The sequence below is a fragment of the Leopardus geoffroyi genome, chromosome D1, assembly GCF_018350155.1.
Source record: "Leopardus geoffroyi isolate Oge1 chromosome D1, O.geoffroyi_Oge1_pat1.0, whole genome shotgun sequence".
Classification (NCBI taxonomy): Eukaryota; Metazoa; Chordata; class Mammalia; order Carnivora; family Felidae; genus Leopardus; species Leopardus geoffroyi.
The window spans coordinates 80,994,740-81,017,581 of NC_059329.1; the positions used below are offsets into that span (position 1 = coordinate 80,994,740).

The 22,842-nt window shown below is 34.8% G+C and overlaps 1 pseudogene; it reads left to right on the forward strand.

The window, feature by feature from the left end:
- The first annotated feature begins 464 nt into the window (after positions 1-464).
- LOC123600482 overlaps positions 465-22,842 on the forward strand; it is a 66,827-nt pseudogene continuing 44,449 nt past the window's right edge.

A 22,842-nucleotide genomic window follows, 5' to 3' on the forward strand; every position in this document is an offset into this window, starting at 1 on the left:
GTTTTTATAAAAAATATTTAAATATGTTTATATACACATATGAGGATACATAAGAAAGGAAATTATTTCTAGGTAGGTAGGATTATAGGAGTTTTTATGGTCTTTTGGACATATTTTTGCTACTTTCTTTTACTTCTGCAATGGTATTGACAATTTCTTTGTAACTGAAAAATACATACATTAACCCTTCTGAAAATTTGTGTTTAAGTGAGAAATTTATTCTTTGGGGAAGTCTTATGAAATGCCATAGAGGAGACATGAATCTAGAAACTAAGTGTTATCTTAAAAGATACATGGGACTTTGACCTGAGGAAAAAAAGAGTTGAGGAAGAGCAATGAATCTTACATAATATAAAAGTGGAAGGAGAGAACAGATGGAGGCTGATGGGAGTGAAAAGTAGCATAAGTATAGTACTAGAGAGAATGCTTCAATTGTGGAGGGCTATGGTTATATCAAAATATTGATGGGTTTGGTCTGCGGGAAGAGGAATTTAGACTATTATGTAATGGAGAAGAAAAGTTGGTATCTCAATAGTAAAAGTACTACTTACAAAGGTAAGTTATCACCATAGTCTCAGACATAATTATTCATAAAGTTTCTATTTGCAACTCCTGTCATTACCAAACAATTCTGTTAAAATTTAAACAGCTGAAAAGATCCAGAAAACAAGTCTTCATAGATGTTTCTAAACGCCATTGCTAACGTGCCTAAAGATGGTAATAAGATATGAGGTAAAGTAATGTAAATAATATATTACGTATTCAAGAAGAGAATGACCCTACATTAATCATGAGAAATAGAATATTAATGCTTCCAAAGAATTTTGAAGATGAATATTTCTGTAGTAAACTAAATTACTAATTCCTACATAATTAATAGACATTTGTTAATGTTTCAATATGAAATAAATCCTTGTCTACATCAGAACAAGTATGAGAAATTATTCTTAAATGCATAGCTTGTAACTAAATTGTTTCTAATATTAAAATTCTTTAAATAATGCACAGATTTTTAACATATGAATATGTATTTGGCTGATAAGCAGAAAGAGGCTCAACTATAAACAGTCAACATTGGAAGAGGGATCAAATAAGTGTGTTTAAAAACTGTAAAAAAAACAGTTTACTTGCAGGGAAAGTATTTTAGCTACTTAAAGGTGTGAACTAATACAGTTTTCTTTGGGGTGGGGAGTGGGATAAAGGGCAAAGCAACCTTAATTATTGCTGAAGAGTTCTTACTGTGTGCTAGAAAAATCTAGCCACATTATATACGTTGCATCATAACAATTCCTAATGTTATCACAAATTTAAGGTAAGGAGATTAGATCAGAGAAGTTAAGTTACATAGCAAGTAAATGAGAGTGGCCACTGTAATGTCCACTTTCTTTACCCCTGGCCATACTGAATGTCAAAAATAAGTGTTGAAAAATTGGAAAGAAAAAGAATCCATATCTTACATGCAAAGTCTCCTCCTCCTCCTCCTCCTCCTCCTCCTCCTCCTCCTCGGCCTCCTCTCCTCTCCTCTCCTCTCCTCTCCTCTCCTCTCCTCTCCTCTCCTCTCCTCTCCTCTCCCATCCCCTCCTCTCCCTCCTCTCCCCTCCCTTCCTTTCCTTTCTTCTCCTGTCTCCTCCCCTCCCTTCTGCCTCCATCACCTCCTCTCCTCTCTTCCCCTTCTCCTTCTCCCTCTTCTCCTCCTCCTCCTTTTTCTGATTTTTAATTACCTGCATCACTCCAAATAAAACTTCCAGGAAGTCCTGTATCAGTTAATCTTCACAGGAAAATGGCTGGTAATTACCTAAACTTTAGTCAATCAATCCAAATGCCTAATCTAAAACTACCCTCTTAAACTGTTAACTTTATTCACTTTTGTGTTATTTTAGGAGAAATTCCAGAGAAACTGGAATTCATTGTCAATAATGTTTATTCAGAGACAGTTTCCTGGTAATTTTCAGATTAACAGTCTACATGCAACTATGTGAATGTTTTCATATATATATACATATATATATATATATATATATGAAATTTGTAAAAGTTTCATAAATTTATTGTTTTCCTACACACATATACATGTATATATTCTCTCATATGTATATATGCATATATACATATGTATATGAGGAAATACTGTGCAACTCTAAGAGAATAAAGCAGGATGGACTTGATCCATTTAGAGGTTGGTTGGAGAGGTTTCCCTGAAGACATGACATTGAAAGTGAGGCCTAAAAAATGAGTGGTGATACTAGGTGAAGAGGGCCAGAAACAGACTTCCAGGAAGAGAAACTAGCATCTGCAAGACTGAGGAAGGAAGGATCTGGAAGTCTTTAAAAAACTAAAAGAAGGCCCATATATCTGTAGAAAGAAGTAGAGGATCTAGCTGGAGAGGATCAACGTCCATCATTGATCATCTGTCTTTTTGTCTATCTCCATTTTCCACTAGCTTCTGCCTCTGCAGTCTCCCAATTAAATTGAAACAGCTTAAGACTGGTCTCCAAGCTCCTAGCTCCACCAACCAGTCTTCCTCTTACTTGCTCCACTCCTGACACCAAAAGAAACAACAGCCATAGGTTCTTTCTGGCAAAGTGGCATTTAACAGTTTTCTGAGTAACTTTAAGAAAGCAACTTATTATTAATTTAGGGGATTTCAAGAAGTACTTTTGGATGCATATAAATTTCCATTCACCAGGCATGGTTCCTGTTTTCAAAGTATTCTGTGTAAAACAGTTTCCAAGATGTATTTTCTATTGAAAGAAATTATTATTATAAAACTTTTATAAATAATAATAAAGAGTCAGAGATGTGAGGTGAGTTTCAAAAGAGTATACACCTGGGAAGAAGAACTGGAGTTCAGGCCAAGGAATTCTTAGTTTCAATCTAATGGGTGTGTGTGTGTGTGTGTGTGTGTGTGTGTGTGTGTGTTTCCAAGAAAACATTTTGTTGCTAATTTGCAAAAGCTTCATAAATACATCAGCAAGTTTAACAATATTTCAGAATAAAATAGTTTATAAGTCCTCATATAGATGGTATTAAAATTTTTGAAAGTAGTTGGATAATACACTCAAAGTGAAGTTTTTATTTCAAGAACAGTAAGCCAGGCATAGAGTTTCATTTCAAGAATAATAAATCTGTTTCATATTTTATGTTGTATAGAGAGTAAAGTCTGGGACAAAAAAATTAGTAGTTATTAAAGAAAGATACAAAAAATTATTTACTCAAGGGATCCTAATATATCCTAGTGATGTACAAGGCTTCAAAAGTATCCACATGTTCACATTTTTCCTAAAAATTAATATGTATGGGAGAAAAACTGAGAGGTTGAAACATAATGTTTATGGGTGATTAAATGTCGAATAAAAGATGTTTGAAAATAGCAGAATCCATATGTCACTATAACACCCTGAACACAATTCTTGAAGTGATAACACAAAGAAAACTTTTACCAAGAATAATATAACAAAGACACATATTTCTGCAATAAAACTGATTATTAAGTGAATAAAAATCATAGCTTTGTTCTAAAACATCGTATTGAGCTTCAACAAACGTGGTACCTGAAAATAAGAATAACTGGAAATTCTCACAGAAAATTTTGTTAAACAAAAATGATGAAGTAGCATACTTTATAACACAGTGGTAAATGGAAGGATAGACTTTTCTTAAAAAGTCTTTTAAAATAAAAAGGCTCAAAAAATTGTTTAGACAGTATTAAATAAAGTAGAAGGGGCTAATGAGTTTGTTAATTTTCCTCCAAAATAAAGTTCTTTCTTTTTATCACTCTTTTTGTATACACCATATTAAGGCTACTTTGCTTTCAGATTATTTATTCATGTATACATAAAAATACACAAGTGATGAGAAAATACACTGGATTCTCAAAAAGGTCTAGAACCTTGCCCATGCCATTGCTGCAGTGTAAAGATGGCGGTTACTACTGCTGGCATCTTTATATAATCAAAAATGCAATGAGACTTTAAATAATGTAGAAAAACAAATTGCAAGATGAAAAACCCTGAAGACTTGTAAAGCATAAGCTTGTTAACATGTAAAATGTATCACATTGGGTCAAATGAAGGTGCCATTCTGAATATATTTCTGCCTCTCACAGTGGTCCCAGGAAACTTCAAAAATTAGCTTAGGAAAACCTATAATGTCAGTTTTAAATGTGTGCCTGACAAAATCCTAAACTAAATAACGCAGTGGTGAATCAATCATTCCACAAACAATTATTGATTACACACTATGTGTTTTTAAGTCACTATATTCAATGCTATCGATTAAAGAGGATAGATTAGGAAGGAAAAAGAACTTAACAGATGAACTAAACAGTTTTTTTTTTTTTCCTTTAAGAAACTAATTTAGTAGGAGTGGATGTCAGGCTTGTTTCTATAATGCTACTTGAATTTTTATAAAAATAGAAAAAATGGAAAAAAGTAGAATTAGGGAATTTCCTAAACTAATTATAATATGGCATTGTGAAAATATGATATGGAATTTTTAAAAGTATGCCTAAAATAAATTTTAATAAAATATGATTTATTTCCTACCAAATGCTAGCTAGTTGTATGATTTCTGCAAATTACTTAATTTCTCTGTGCTTCAGTTTACACATGAGAAAAATGAAGATAATAGTAGTTTCTACTCTACATAAGTTTTGAGAGGACTAATTAAGTTCCTGTGGGTAGTATATTTATTGTATAGCATATACTAAGCAATCGGTAAATATCATCTTTTTTTATATTACTCATAATCTTGTAAAAATTTCTATGATAAGTATTACTTTTATAATATGAAGAAAAATATTCAAATTTTATGTTTTTGAATGGTCTTACATTTTATGAGCAGACACATAAAACAAATATTGTTACTGTAAAATAAATGTTAAAAATATTGAACATGTCTTAAAGAAATGGGAAAATAAACCTAAAAGTTTAAGGAGTAGTAACTATGCATTTTCACCAATTATAAGGTTGAAATTTAAAATTTATTCTCCATTTGAACCAACAAAATATTAAAGATGTTAAGAAGCTGGGTAAGGTCTGATTTTTACATGATTCAAATAATACAAACAGTCATCGGTCTGACTTTCTCAGTATTGTTGATTTGGAATTTTAATGGACCATTGCTGGGACTAGACAACTTGGACAAGAAGGTTGAGGAAGAAGTGAAAACAGATGCTCAGTGGTTAGGAATTTTATCCCAATTGTAAATAATGACTCTAGCTGTTAGTCCAGTATTTATGGTATTTAGTGGGTGTCACAAGTTTAGAAATGTTTGGGTGGCAAGTGTGTGAGAAAGTTCCAGAGAAAGGAAATTAAGCAGGCAGGTAGGCCATAGCATTACAGGCAGCAGGAAATAGTGTAAGTCAGTGATCATCACTGTCATTTTGAGTATCTGATTATTGGGGGTAGGGTGAGATAGAATATAAGGGAGAAGGATGTTGTATTTTCCCTAGGGAGAGACTAGAAAAGAGGTATACAGTTTTTCATGAATGTTCAGGAAAGCAGATGGACATCAAATAATAAACCCAAATTCTAATAAGAATGTCAAATACCAATCTACAAAAATGAGGAAACATTTGGTACTACAGATGGTCAAAACTGTAGGAAGAGAGCTGGTAGGGAATCCTGCTCCTAGTGACTGAACAGAGGCATCCAGTGAAAATCCCAGTTATGTAGGTCTTTTGGCATCAAGGGCCCATAGTTGGTGAGAAGGAGGATCATGATACACATTCTGAATTTATCAGGTTTCATTCAGAAAGAGAATGGGTCAATATCTAAAAGTGATACCCAATGGAAAACCTATTAGCCATGGGAGCTGGAAGACACGAAGTGAAAGAAAGATAGTCAGATATTCAGTGACTTCACCGACTCCATTCTGTGTTATGGTCAAGATCGAGACCATAAGTAAAGAATAATAAATTGGTTGAGAAGTTACAGTATAACTGTAATACAGTTGAATACGGTAGTATTATCTCTGTCCCTGAGAAGGCACTTCATTTTTATATTTTGTTTGTTTATTTTTATATGTTGTCTTAAATTAAAAACTTGAATATTTATATATCCAAATATAGAAGAAATGGGCAGCATTGCAAGCTCACATTTCTCATGAATAACCAAAGTCTAGTTTTAAAGGACTATCTAAACTCTTACAATAATGGAATTGAAATTTAGAGAATAAACATGGCTAATGACCAAATGTAACAGCATATTTTTCATATGAAAATTCATGGCTACCATTAAAATGAATATGATTCTTTGATAGAATGTCTTTATGAATGGGGTAAACCCAATGAGAAAGAAGCAGCCTCTTGTATGCCAGAAGCTAACCACTATAGGACTATTTCCTCTTTCATTCATTCAATTATTTAATCACTTTTTTTTCACTCATCAAATATTCATTGATCTTTAATTTGTACCATAGTACATAGTTAGTATATAAATTATAGTACATAGTACGTTGTACTATGTTTCTTGATAAAAATTAATGACACTAAAATAACTAAGATACAGGTTAGCCTCAAAGAATTTGCTATTCTGATGAATCTATCAGCTATAATGTATTTACATACAACAGCATCATTGTTTAATCTCAGAAGAGTCAATCATTCCAAACATTGGTGTGAAATAGGGAGATAGGTTCAATTCATACACTATTAGTACCAACAATGTGCAGCTAATATTAATTGTCTATTGTTGGGGGTATTCTCAATAGAATATTCACTCAATCCTCCCTATACAAAGTAGGTTCTTTTATCTCACCCACTTTAGAAATAGTAACAGAGACTTAAATATGTCATGGAGTCATCTCAAAGGCCAAACCACAAGTAAACTACAGTGAAGAGACTTAAAGTTAGATAATAATTGGGGCACCTGGGGTTGCTCAGCCAGTTAAGTGTCCAATTCTTGATTTCAGCTCAGGTCATGATCTCACAGTTTGTGAGATTGAGTCCTGTGTCGGGCTCTGCACTGACAGCACAGAGCCTGCTTGGGATTCTCTCTCCCTCTCTCTCTGCCGCTCCCCTGCTCGTGTGTGTACACACATGCTCTCTCTTTCTCTCTCTCAAAATAAATAAATATTTTAAAATAAGCAAATAAAGTTAGATAATTCTCAAACTCTTAGTCTTATCTACCTTGAATTAAAAAAAATAGTTTATGTTAGCAAAGTTAGGGAAAGTTAGCATGTAGACATTTGTGAAATTGAACACTATTAAATAATGATCTTGGAAAAAGTTTCTCATATACTTAATATAATTCAAATAATATTTGAATGAGAAATATTGACAAAATATTATAACACAAGATATAGACTGAAATACCCTAAAAAGGCTCATTGTGACAGTGACTATGAAGATCAAAAGGATAAGTGTACGTGGGAGTCGGAGCTCAGATAGATACTTTCACTGTGTGAACTACAGAGGGCATTTCCTTGGGTTGGATTCTTAAATCTTTAAATCAAATGCATGGAAAATTCATTAGAAAGGTAAAGCACTTAGTGACAGACCTCTCAACTGCTTTCTAAACTAAGTAAAAGAACAAATAGCATTTTTCAAAGACTCATTTGGGAAATTCTAACATCTAATGAGATACAGTGGTATCATGAACCCTTCTGCACATATTTAAAAGGAAATTAAACGCCAAGGAAGTTTAATTAATATTTCTAAGTTTTATTAAAATGTTTGTATCAAAGGTTCTATCAAATTAAGAAGTACAACTATTAATATTCTGAAAATGCATATTTTAGATTTACTACCCAAAAGTTAGAGGTCTTAGATTTAAGAATGTTTGATGCCTTATAACATGTGGGCTGCTGATCAGTAGGCCAGTGGATCACATTTATAAAAATTTAACTGCTAGTGGCATTTACAAAAAGTTAAAAAAAAAAATCATAGCATATCCTTTTCCACTGAGGGCCAAAGGAAATCATTTAACTCATGTGTCTCATGCCTCTTTTTGGTATAAATCTTGGCATGAACAAGTGAATGAGCTGAACTATCTTGTTTGTTTAGAATCATTGTTTAGCATTCCTTCACACTCTCCTACCCCCAAAGAAATTTGATCCAAAATTCCAGATGTTTAATACATAAAGACAAAGCTTTGTATAAATATAAAGCTTTACATATATACACATACACGCTCTTTTAAATTTCAAAAAAGTTTCTTGTAACCCTATAACTGTTCCATGTCATGCGTTACATATTGAAAAGCATATCGATATGCTTTTAACAGAAACTGCCTTTGCTTATAACTGACTGAGGAGGGACGATTATTTGAACAATAAACTGTACTAGTTCTTAGTCCTACATAAAGTAGGTGGGCGTCATCCAGTCAGTTATAAAGGCCTTCATAGAACAGAAGGCTGACCCTCTCCTAAGCAAAAGATAATTCTCCTGTGTGATGGCCTTGAAAGTAGAATATCATCTCTTCCTAATTGTATAGCAGCCTTCTGGCCTTTGTACCTGAACTACAGTATCACCACCACAGATTTTGCATTTACCAGCCTCTATAAATGAATGAGCTAATTCCATACAATAAAGAGAATATATTTTATATAAAACAAATATATATTTATAAATACATGATCTATAAAGATATTGTATATTGTATACAATAAATACACATATAACACACACACACACACACACACATCTTATTGATTCCATTTCTCTGGAGAACCCTAACTAATACATGATTAATTTTAAAAGGACACAAATAGCAGTGTGGAGGGCAAGACTGAAGTAAGACAAGCATTCAGAAGCAAAAAGAACAGGAGGAGGCAGAGCACTAAGCCATATGATTGTTGATCTGAACATGAGCTCAATCTGAGGTGACTGCAATGGAAAGCAAGAATACCAAAATAATGCATCATGACCATGATTATCAAAGCATTTTTCCTTTTATATAAGAAGAAATCCCCTTAAATCTGTTCATGACAATGAAAAAAATAAAAAAAAAAAGACAATGTTCTCATTCTTGGTTTATAAGTGTTTGTTCTTTTTAATCTCAGTGGTGTTTTACTCTTCTAAGAATTTCTGAATTCAGAAGAAAAAGAATGAAGTTCCCAGGATTCTTTAACTAGATTTCTACAGCTGCCAAGTGAGAGTGTTTAGGAAGTTGGTTTTAATCAAAGTTGGGCAGGCATCTTCCTCTAAAGTATGGCCGGATAGACACTGCTGGATTTAAAGATGTTTCTTGTTTATTTCTCCATCTTTCACTATTCTAAAGCTATTTTGGCAGCCTGGAGCTGATGGAGAAACCCCTTTGCCAGGTGGAACTCCAGTGAAGAAGCCTGACTTTGGAATGGAAGACTCAGCTATCTAGCTAATGACTTTGGATTTGAGTATCATGTTTCACAAGGTATATATGCATATTTTTTATCCTTCTGAGATATTAGCCTTTTAACCCAGGGCCTCCATCTTTATTATGTGAATAATAATGATGAAAAAGTAGCATGGACTGATTTCTCATCACACTTTGCACATATTGTCACCTAGGACGAATTTGACACTGCAATTCTGATAGTTTACAAGGATGTCACTTCTGTTTTCTGGAACAGGAGAGAATAGCTCTTCTTTCACCTGCTCTCATTGCACTGTTTACATCTCTTCTGTGCTCTACTCTGGAACTAATGGCCAGCACACTTCTGCCTTCAAAAGCCTAATTGAAGGTCTACAGATAAACTGGGGAGAGGGAAGAAGACATGGTAGATGGAACTGTAAGAAAAAAGGCATTTTCTACTTTCCAGTGGTCTGGAGTATTATTAATTGTACCATAGAAGGTACATCTAGATTTTCTACAAACATCTTTTGGGAGATAAATGGTATTTTCAAAATCAGGCTAGGGATGGTAAAAATCTTTTTGGTCTAGAAATAACCCAGGGAAAATGATGGCAATAACTATAAACATAATGCAATTTCATTTTCCTTAGAAGAAGAATGAATATTAAAAATGTTATGGCTGGATATTTTTATAATGAATCCTTTCCAGAACAGTGGGTATAAAGAACTGAAACGAGGTGAAAAGATGCTAAAGAGGCATTTAGTTCACACCTCTCTATTTCTAGTGAGGACTGACTGCATTGCAATCATTTAAGCCAACTGCTGATATATACACTTATAAAACTGAGAGGAAGAGAAGAGAAAAAAGTCTGTTGGACTCACTGACGTCTTTTAATTGGCTTTACCTGACCGAAAAGATTTGACTTGGGATGTGTCTAAGCCAATTTGGTTATAACAACCTTGGAGGACATAGGGGGATTAGTGGACAACAAACTAGAGAATCCCAAAATAATTTTTTTAATAGTTACCTATTTATTTTGAGAGAGAGGGAGAGTAAGCATGGGGGAGGGGCATGGAGAGACACAGAGAGAGAGAGAGAGAGAGAGAGAGAGAGAGAATCCCAAGCAGACTCTGCACTGTCAGCCCAGAGCCCAACACAGAACTCAATCTCACAAACCTTGAGAACATGACCTGAGCCAAGATCAAGAGTTGCATGCTTAACTCACTGAGCCACCTATGTCCACAACTGACTTTGTGTTTTTCAAAGGCACAGAATCACACCTTTCTTCAATATTTTATGGGAACTGACACTTATCAAGTACAGAATAGACGTTTGTTGGAGATAAATAAGTTATGATGTGGATTTTATCCAGAATGAGGAATTATTGAGTACAAAGGAGAGAAGCAGATGACATGTTATTTGTTGTTCATTTATTTCCTAAGGGTACTTACGTATTTTAATGGGACTTTATGACATCTTGAGGAAGTAAGATTCTCTACTCTTTTCAATATTATATTTCCTTGTTCAGATATCTCATCAAAATATTTGAACTTTGTTTAACCTACACCACTCTTTCTGCAACTTAAGCCTATTCCTTCTGTTTTATTCTTGTAGAACATAAAATATTTAGCAGCAAGCATGAACAAAGAAGGAGGAGGAGGAAGAGTGGGAGGGGAAGGTTAAAAAAAGAAAGTAGAGGAGGGAGAGATGAGATGGTGGATGGTTAATTTTCTGTGTCAGTCTGACTGGGCTAAAGGATACTCTGATAGCTGGTTAAACTTTATTTCTGGGTGGGGGTTTCCAGAAGAAATTAACATCAAATTGATGGACTGAGTAAAGAAAATGGCCTTCAGCAATGTATATCATCCAATCTATTTAGAGCCTGAAGAAAACAAAAAGGTAAAAAAAGGGTCAATTTGCTCTTTCACCTGCAACATTCATCTTCTGCCCTTGGATATCAGCGGTCTTCATCCTGGAGCCTTCGACCTCAGACTTGAACTTAAACCATCAGCTCCCCCTGGCTCTTGGACCTGCTTACTTGGACTGGACTGAATTATACCACCAATTTTCCTTATTCTCTAGTTTACAGATAGCAGATTTTGAGACATCTCAGCCTCCACAATCATGTGAGCCAATTCCTATTATAAATCTCCTACTTCCTGTCTGTCTGTCGGCCTGTCTGTCTCTCTCTCTCAGGGTTCTTTTTCTCTGGAGAACCCTGACTAAGGTAGAGTGAAACAGGAGAAGGAGAAGGAGGAGGAAAAAGAAGAAGAGGAGGAGAAGGAGGAGGAAGAAGAAGAAGAAGAAGAAGAAGAAGAAGAAGAAGAAGAAGCAGCTTACTTGATTTGTAGAAGAGTATTTCTTTGATATGTTCTCCAGGGACTGGCCCTAGAGTTTGGGTGCAAATAAGAAGAATCACTTCACATTGATATAGTTTGGATAGTTCAGGTTCAAAGTCTCCCCTTGCAGATCTTCTATTTTCTACCTAACATTTGTTTCTTCTTTTGCAAATTGGATGTTGAAGTGAAACAGATGGGTTTGTAGCTATTGATTTCTCTCAGTCCATTATCACTTAAGTATTGGAAGAGGTGATTCAGTACAAGAAAGCCACTGGGGTTTGGGGAAAACAACTTGAATTTTGTGGACAGAGAAAACCAAAATCAAATTCTAATTGTGCCATTTGCTATTTGTATAATTTCTGTCAAGTAACTTAATATCTCTGATTCTCGGGGCGCCTGGGTGGCTCAGTCGGTTGAGCGTCCGACTTCGGCTCAGGTCACGATCTCACAGTTCGTGAGTTCGAGCCCCGCGTCGGGCTCTGTGCTGGCAGCTCAGAGCCTGGAGCCTGTTTCAGATTCTGTGTCTCCCTCTCTCTGACCCTCCCCCGTTCATACTCTGTCTCTCTCTGTCTCAAAAATAAATAAACGTTAAAAAAATATATCTCTGATTCTCAACTTTTTACTGATACAATGGAAAATTTAGCCCATAAGATTGTTTGAAAATTAAGTATTTGAGCTTGAAACCTAGTAGATATTCATTAATTTGTCTCCCTAAGATAAATGTCAAATTTGAGTTATAATGAAAATGTCTGAAGAAAGAGAAGATGAGCCAAAGAAGGCATAATTATGCAAAAATATATTGAGAGCATAACTTACAGAAATATATTTTTGCTTTAGGAAAATGAAATTGACATAAAAATATAGAAATATTAATAAAGGAGTCATCATACAAACTGGTCTAGTTAGATGCCCTAAACTATAAAGCAATGGCACAGTTTAAATCAAGTATAGTGAATGTATATCCAGAAAGGGAAATGAACAGTAACAGAAAAAGTTTCAGGTACTACAAATGAGATGTAGAAGCATTCCTCAGATTCCCTTATAATTTATCTATTCAATTAATACTTATTGAGTGCTGCATGGGTCTTGTTACGGATGCTTGGGAATCATCACTGAACAAAAAAGACACAAATTCTGACCTCATGGAGTTCAGTTCAGTTAATTATATTAATACAATTTATGAGCAATATGACTTTTGAAATCATGCTTAATCTTCAGTAAAGCTGGTTGGGTAGTAATTCACTACTGGTAAATTGAGATAAATATTTCAGAATTTAATGACCAAAATTTTTTTCTTACTGTGCACTTGGCAGGAAACACCTTTAGCAGTAAGCTAAAGTGAGTCAAAAACTATCTGTGAATTAGCTGTATGCCATCTATAATTCGGAGTAGGTGAAACAAAGGCCAATTTACTCCTACCCTTGAGATGCTTGTCCAGTCAAAAGGTCATATACACAAAGAAGAATTACAGTACGATTTCAACTGCTCCTAAGTGGTCTCTACCTCCAACTTTATTCTCACCTTCCAAGCCAACACTGACAAACTTGTCAGTGTGATCTCTCCCTAAGATGCATTCTTTGCATACTTTATATGCCATAATAGGTCTCCACAATAAACATAAATAAAGCACTGAGGACCCAGTGTTACCACAGCTTTAAATGATCTTTTTAGTATATATTTTAGTATATGATCCTTTGATTATATTTCTATTCCACTGTATTTCTGTTCTACTATAATAAGTTTCTATGAACATAGTGGATTAAAACAACACAAATTTATTATCTTCAAGTTCTGGAGATGAGAAGTCCAAAACCAGTAACACTGAGCTAAAGTGCTGGCAAGACTAGTTCCTTCTGAAGACTCTGAATGAAGAATCCATTTCAGCGTCTTCTTCAACATGTTGGGGCGACCTGTATTCTTTGGTTCTGGTCCCATCTTCATATCACTCCAACCTCATGCCTGTCTTGTCACATCTCCTAATAGAGACTATGATCTCTTGCCTCCCTCATATAAGAACCCCTGTGATTCCACTGGGTTAGGGTAATCCAAAGCAATATCCCCACTTCAAGATCCTTAACTTCTTTTTTTTTTTAATTTTTTTAAATGTTTATCTTTAAGACAGAGAGAGACAGAGCATGAGCGGGGAAGAGGCAGAGAGAGAGGGAGACACAGAATCCAAAGCAGGCTCCAGGCTCTGAGCTGTCAGCACAGAGCCTGATGCGGGGCTCGAACTCATCAACTGCGACATCATGACTTGAGCTGAAGTCGGACGCTCAACCGACTAAGCCACCCAGGCACCCCTCAAGATCCTTAACTTAATCAAATTTGAAAAGTCCCTTTTACTATGTAAGATAACATATTTACAAGTTCTGGGTTTAGTACTTTGGAATTTTGGGGGTGCACATGATTTAGTTTAACATAACTATTGTGAAACAGTATAAGTATAAAATATCTTTACACATTTTTTAACATATAAAATTCCTTAACTGTAATATATAACAGAAATAAAAGGAAACTTATTTATAATAAAATACCATGTACTTGAGTATGCAGATAGATGCACAACGGCACTAAAAGTATAATTATGCAGTCAGATATCTTCATTGAAATGCATAAGTACCATGAATATAACAAATAATGTTGCACTATATTGACATATTGATATTCTCACATTGATATAGATGTATTATACTGGCAATTCAAAACAAGATTTCCCAAAGTGAAGAACAACACTTGATAAAGTGCAAACAAACATGGTAGATTTACATGGTAGTCTTATTCCTAGAAAATTGTGTATACATTAAAATGCGCAAAATTTGTGTTTACATGTGAAAGAGTTTTGGGCCAGGCTCAGATAATTAAATTGTTTTTCACTTCCATGTATACCCATACACCATAAACACTCAAATACTGCTGCTACTAATATAAAATGGTGCAACCACTTTTGAAAACATCTTGGCAATTTCTTAAGAAAAGTAAATCTATACCTAGCAAATGATTGTGCAATTCTATGCCTATTCACTCGAGAGAAATGAAAGTAATTAAATACATGAATATTTATAGCAGCTTAACTTACAATAGTTAAGAACTAGAAATGACACAAGCATACATTAACAGTTGAATAGACAAATTTATGGTATATTCATGTAACAGAATACTATTCCACAAAACAAATAAATGCACTATTGATATATCTATGAAAGTGAATGAATCTCAAAAAAATAATGCTGAGAAAGAGAAGACAGATTGGGTAGTATGAGGAGAGAATGCATTGATCTATGATTCAATTTATGCATAGTTCTGGTAAATTATAATCTAATCTATAGTGATGTAAAAGAGATGAGCTCTGTGGGAGAACAAAATAGGGTGGGAAGGAGGGTTTACAAAGAGCATGAGGAAAATTGTGGAAATGACAAGTAATGACTTGATTTACTACAAGTATACCATTTGTTGAAATAAAAATTAATTATTGTTTCTTCTGGCACATCACAGAAAAAATGTAGGAAGCATTCAGATGGGCTTGTTTATGGGATTACACATTTCTCAGAAATGATATCACAGGGCACCTGGATGGCTCAGTCAGTTAAGCATCTGACTTCGGCTCAGGTCATGATCTCACAGTTCATGAGTTTGAGCCCCGCATCGGGCTCTGTGCTGACAGCTCGGAGCCTGGAGCCTGCTTTGGATTCTTTGTCTCCTTCTCTCTGCCCCCGTACTCTCTCCCCCACAAGAAAATTAAACATTAAAAAAAAATACCTAACTTTCTCGGTGTAGGATAGAGTAAGCCAAGTGCTTCATTTTTGTTTTCATGTTAACTTGAATGTATAAGGAAGTAAGAATGTGACTGTAATTTTTACTTTTTTAATTTTTTTGTGGCTGTCATTTAGTAAGTGGTAATAATCTGGAGTCTTGAATACTGAAACAGATCATCTCATTCCTCCTCTGATGGAGAGATAAACCAATCTTCTGAATGAGAACATGGGACAGATCTCCATATATCACATATTAATATAACTTCCTATGGACTCCAGAGATGAAATGAACTACAGGTGAATAGATTTATTCTCAGCCTTGGCCACACAGACTTCCCAGTTGATCTTGTGTTGTGGTCTTGTTCCTTGAGACTGAACCTTCTCATTTCAGCTTTTATTTTTATAATTATTTTTATTAAATGTTCTTAACAACACCATGAGAACAGTGCTAAGAAAGCTGAAGAACAAGAGAGAGATTAAAGATATGATTTTGTTATAGCCCTCAATCAATTAAGCACATATACCTGTTGTTATAATTACCAAATCTGAAGACTTAATCAGTGAAATGTTCTTATTTATTTTTTTAACGTTTATTCATTTTTTGAGAGACAGAGACAGAGTGTGAGTTGGGGGGGGGGGGGGGGGTTGGGCAGAGAGAGAGGGAGACAGAATCTGAAGCAAACTCCAGGCTCTGAACTGACAGCACAGAGCCCAACACGGGGCTCAAACTCATAAACTGCGAGATCATGACCTAGACTTAACCAAATATACTTTGAATTGGAGACAAAGGTAACACATCCATAGAATTATAAAGCCACTTCATTCAAAATTATCAAACTAAATTAAACCAAAACTTTGTTCTGCTTTGAGTCAAATAACTACTTGCAGTCAAGATGTAGTTCCCTGTACCTGCACAAATCTCGGTAGGTGGCTTTGCACTTTACCAGTAATCAATCCCTAGTACTAATACATTATTTTTCATGAACTGAAAATAAAATTATTATGTCATACTCCTGTTTGAATTTCATTAGGTTAAACACTATAAAGTTAGTGTTTTCAAAGAAGAGACATACTTTTAAAAAATTAAAAATGGAAAGACATGAAAAGGAAAGATACTTTATTCTGTCATCTTTCTGCCATTTCCCATGGTAAAAGATAACAACACTCTAAGCTTGGAGCATACTTTTTACATTATAAAGTCTTTCCATGCTTCCTATATAGTGTTGTCTTTATAATAACCTCTGTGATGTAGATAAAACAGATTTTCTTGTGGAAACAAGAAAAAAAGTCTGCAAATTCTGAATGACTAAGCAATTTGGAAATGTTTCCTATTTTAGTATCAGAGACAAATAAGTCTTGGGGCATGGGCATAACTCAGATTCAACCCACATCCATCCTTTCATACACACATGCAAATGGGATTTTCAACTCAATTGAGATTGGCCTGGCTCAGCATGATTTCGGTATCCAAAAATAATTTCAAGACTATAGGAGACTTATCACCCCACACGTCAGAAGATTTAACCTGACAGTTAGATGGAAGGATATAAGATAAAACTTATATAAAACAAAACAAAACAAAACAAAACAAAACAAAACAAAACGCCAAGTATAAGTATCAAATTAAAGTTTCTTTAAGAAAAAATTTGATTTGGGGCACCTGGGTGGCTCAGTCTGTTAAGCATCAGACTTCGGCTTGGGTCATGATCTCAGTTCAGTTCATGGGTTTGAGCCCTGCTTGGGCTCTGCTGTGCTGACAGCTCAGAGCCTAGAGCCTGCTTCAGATTCTGTGTCTCCCTCTCTCTCTCTCACCTCCTCCACTTGCACTCTGTCTCTCTCAAAAATAAACATTAAAAAAATGTGTTTCGCTCTATCTTCAATCATTTATTCATCACTGAAATATTAGTGAATATCTGTACTAGGTTCTGTTCTAACAAGCATCATGAATATGAATAAACTTAAGATCTGGTACCAGAATTGAGGGACTTCGTTTATTTGAAAGACAGGTAATGAATGTGATATGGGCCATATTAGTGACATGATCCAAGAGATACAAGAATACAGAAATAATGAACTCTGCCTCAAATTTCTTAAGAGTGTGAACATTTGAGTTGAGTATTCAAAGTTAAAGATACTTTTTTTCTAGACAGAAGGACATTAAAAAGAAACGAAATAATATGTTAAAGAACAGATATTTGTCAGATGGAAGCATATTCTGATAATTTAAAAAAGGCATCTGTTAAATAAGACTAGTCTAGGAATCTATCAGACTGGAGGAAAGAGAGGAGACAGAAGAGTTAAACTGAAAAAAAGTCTATTTAAGAATATATTTTATACTATATTAAGGTGCCTGAGATTTTTTTTCCAGTGGTAGTAGGAAACCCCTGGAAATTAAGGGGAGTAAAATTATCAGTTCTGAATTTTGAAAAAGCACTCTGTCAAAATACATCCAAGGTCTATTTCCCAAAGCCTCTCACATTGTAAGATTCTTTCTCTGTAAGTTTCAAATTTAAAGGTATATTAGAAATCACCTTTAATTAGTCATTTTTATTCTATTATTTTCAAGACAAATTTAACATTATGTAGTTATCTTATGCTAATGATTCCATAGCACTGATGAAATGTGCAAAATAAAAACGTACCAGGATGATCTTTATTTTTTTGTTTTTGTCTTTTTTTTCCTTTGGCTTTCTAAATTCATTTCATGTATTCTCTATAGTTGTCTTTAATAATCAATTGAGCTATTTAATGAGTAGTGTTTAAATTTAATTGTTCCTGATTAAACAAATATTTAAATATAGATGCCTAGTGTGCCACATCCGTCTAATATGCCCTTTGTTTTCTAGTAAGTGAGCCTCTGGAAACCAAAAGAGATCAATAAAAAGGTAGTTATTCCACAAAAAAATGTTTCATCACTTTTTCCCTGAAATCCAAGGGTCTAGGGGTGATTTATTGAAAGCAAACGCTTTGTTTTGTGCCTAGTTCTCATTGTCCTTTGTGAACTCAACATTCTGTAAATGACAGAGCTGATCCTACACCTTTCCTGGTCTCTCAAGTTCACCTAATATAGTTGACTTTGCCTCTCCTCATTTCCAGCAACTCATAGAGTAATTTTATCACATTATCAGATTGCCAAAAGTTAGTCTGGGTGGCAGCCGTGAATATTTCCGAAGTGATAAAATTCACACTATGGTACTAGTTTGGGTAAGCAAGACTGTGTTCTGGAGACACTGGCCACTAAATAGCAGAGAGTTATTTTCTACTGTAGATGTTAGATGCCAGGTGCAAATGTCCATTAAATGACAGAACTAGGAGTGCTTGGTTGGAGACAAAAAAATGGATTTGCAACTGGGATCAAACTTTTGACAAAATTATACACATGGTTTGTTTTAAAAAGGCTGTTAGTTAAAAGCATTAAATTATAACTTCTAATTTTAGTAAACTAGAAAGAGAAAAGTGGACCATAATCTGGAAGAAATTAAATGGGTAAACTCCAGATCTTGGCTATAATCATTAAGCAACATGATTCTCAATTTTCAGGGTATAAATAATAATCTGGGGTACTTATCAAAGCTATAAATTCTTTATTCCCACCCTGAGAGATTCTGATTCAATAGATAATGGGTAATGGTCCATGAATCTGAAATTTTAATAAAAATCTAAGTTTATGTTTACATCATGCCCGAGAAACTCTGCCAGACCAGATGGGATAAGAGGTAGATGAAAACACTCAGTCCTGTGGCCAGAAATCAGAAGCTTCAATCTGAACTGGATGAAGCCCAGGAAACAGGTATTTCCTGGAGACTGTCTTCCAAATTATTTCTATAGAGCAATCAGCCTTTTTTAGTGCAAGTGAATAGTTGGTTTTTTTTTTTATCAGTTATTAACTAAGAATCTGTCATCTGCCAACCCTTGAGTATTCATAATCAACGGCCAAAAACAAAACAAAATGAAACCTGGCACAGTCCCTGGTTTCAAGGATCTTATAAAGTTTCAATGGGACTTAACTGCATTTTACATAAATTCTCAGAAAACAAGACAGAGGAAGGGTGATCTAGACTTAGGTGGACTAAGACTTTTGGAAGTAAAGATTTTATAAGTGATTGAAGCTACTTTCTTCAATTCAATTCTATTATCTAATACTAATCAAAGCTCATTTTATGGCATCTTCATATGTATGAACATTTAATTCTGATTTAGAAAGTTTGAGATCAGATAAAGGCATTGCATTAACATGGTGCTTCAGATGCTTTCTTAATTGCTTTTTAGAAGCAATTTCATTCATTGACTCCAAAGAGTTATTGAATACTATGTGTCATAGTAAAGCATTAAGCTAAACACTCAAACTCTTGCTTCAGTGTAAGTTACATTCTAAAGGAGAAAAACAAAAAACTGACAAAAATAAATCAGTAAAATATGGAAAGGCAGCAGTCTGGTCTAAATCCACTGTGTTTTGCTTGAATAATGAAAGGAAGAAGTCTTCAAGAAATGCTGTAGGGAACCAAAACCATGTTTTCTTGTAAATATTTTGTATCAGCATTGTTCACTTAAAGGCTTTTTAAATTTGGACTTTAGAAATTGAGGTTTCTGATGATTCTGAAAACAACAGTACTGAAATTCCATTTTGCTCTGTTGTAAGTGGGAGAATGATGGAGATACAAAGATTTGCTTATCTTAATTGTTCTCTATGTGTGTAGAGAATAAGGTGGAGTCAGTCATGTCAAGCAGTGACTCATGTCAGAGTGATGTAAGCAGCTAAGGGCACTGCAGTCAAGGCAACATGTCAGCAAAAACCAGCAGACCGACAGTACTAATTGATAAACCATAAAGCCACTTGAACCTGGAAGAACCAAGAGCTGATAATCACTACAACCAGAAGAGACCTGCAAAGCCCAAGACTGATTAAATCCCTTTAAGAAGGGAGGAATTTGCAGCCAACTGTCAGACTCTCCAGGCTCTGACCCTTTCACATATGACCACCTTAAAAAGACAACTGCTGCCCAAGGCTCTGTCCAACCGATCTCCAAACATAACAGAGATCTTCCACTGCTTGCATATAATCAGCAGTTAAATGCCAGGAGCTGACCCAGACCAGAAAATGGCTTCATCTCAACTGTGGGCTCACAGACTGACTTTGTGTTTGGTTTGTCAACTTCTTACCCTTTATTGTATCTTGTTTGCTGTGTGATTTTATACTGTACTTTGTTTTGTGTGATGTGTATGAAGCCAAGGTAAATGTGCAGCAAAATGTCACTGGGTTAGGAATCCTGAACCTGCTTTACAATTATGTTAAATTTGCTTTATGATTGAATAAAACCGACACTGTGGAAAGATGCAACTCATGTCTGTGCCTTCTTAGCATGCTCAAGACAAGGTGAAAATCATCCTGGGAGCTCCTTTAAAATTCTGATGCCTGGAACCTAACTATAAGTATTCTGAAGATCTGGTGTAGGTGTGGGAAATCATATATCTCTAATTGTAGGTGACTCTATGTGCAGCAGGGTTGAGAGTCACTGGCATAAGTAAACAAATAAAGAAAATACATTTGGAAGAAAATGTTTAACAATCTGAGGAAATGTATTTTCCAATCTCCAGTATACAAGATGCATTTGAATATAATAAAATACTCTATAATTCATTTTTTTAAAAATTCAGATGGTACTTCCTGAGTCTGTAGATTACTATAAAAAAAAGCTACCTTCTAGCATTCTCCAACTAACTATGCAGACTTTACAAACTGGATTACTATAATCTTCTATAGTCTTCCTAATCTTTCAGTGAGTATGAAATCTGTGGTTCCACTCTGATAAATTTATAGAATAAGCTGTCAAAGCAATACAGTACTTGATTTTACTTTTCTAAGCAAGAATAAAATGTGTCTTTCGATTTGCCATTACATCTGGAACACTGGAGTTGATGTTACTAGGTTAAGGTAACATCTGAAGTCGATTATTGTGATAGACAAACAGGGGCATGTTGATCATGAAAAATGATGTCAGGTAAACTTGTATAGTCTCCTTCAGAGGTTTCATTCTAAGCAAATAAACAAAACCAAAGAGGCATCAAGTTCTATACAAGTGGCTTTGGCTATTATTTACCCATTTTCACCCTCCCTTTCTCATATTCCACCCTCAATTTTCACACTGTAGTAATGTACACTGGAGTTCAACAGCGACTATTTTATACATTAAAGTGAGTTACATTTTATTCCATATTCAGTCTATTTCCAGGAGTGTGATCATTTTTGTCTTGCATCTGGAAGTCTCAGTAGCCAGAGAAATATTTTACTTGTTTCTCATGCATCGACATCATGATTTCAACTGCAAAGTTTATGCTAAAGGAGATATAGTCTATTCTCACTCTGAAGAGGAAAAGATCCACCTTAGAATTCTGTCATCTTCCAGCTTTCTGTGAGATTCAGCCTCCCTTATTGAGAATCTCCCTCAAACTGTTCAAATCAATCAGTTTTCTACTCAATATCCCTGTAATTTTTTGGTCCTGATCAAACATTTTTCTTCTTTTTTCACAATACTTCTGACTCTTATAAAAAGAGATTAAGTTATCTGATATGGTAGTGAATAACATTGGTAACATCTCCAAATCAGCATAAATATCCCAATACCCTATGCATTTGAATATCTAATGATTCATTTCATATTTTCAAATCCTGTGAACCTAGCATAATGATTGTATTTGAAGAAACAATATTCAAAGATTCACATAGTAGATTTCTGGATTAAGCAACAAGGCAGCCTGAACTAATGCAGACATCCCAACACCCCCTATCTCCCACACACTGCTAAAAATTTAGCAATTATGACTACATAGAACAAGATACAGTAATGAAGAGCTGAGCTCAAATTAAAAAAAAAAAAAAAAGGAGGGGCGCCTGGGTGGCTCAGTCGGTTGAGCGTCTGACTTCGACTCAGGTCATGATCTCACAGTTTGAGTTCGAGCCCCACATCGGGCTCTGTGCTGACAGCTCAGAGCCTGGCGCCTGCTCTGGATTCTGTGTCTCCCTCTCTCTCTGTCCCTGACCCACTCGCATTCTGTCTCTGTCTCTCTCAAAAATAAATAAACATTAAAAAAAAAAAAAAAAAAAAAAAGGAAATCTACATTTGTGAAAATAAAGAGGGAACATAAAACTCAAGAGGTAAAATGATAGTCCGAAACTTTAATAGGATGAGGTCAACTTGCAGTATGGATACAGACCCTAATAAGAAGATAGTACATTAACATCCATTCTGGGAGATATGAGCTTGAGACCAAAGGAGACATAGAGGAAGGACATAGAGGAAGTTCCTCTGAGACCTGTGGACAGATTTGGGAACTCAACAGATGTTGATGCTTCAAGCTACCCATTGAATCAGTAAAACAACAATTCACGTTATTTCTGTCTGAAGAAATAATGTACATCAAACAAAACCTTTGCCCTTTATAAAACACACCAGGAATATACTTGAAAAATAATTTATT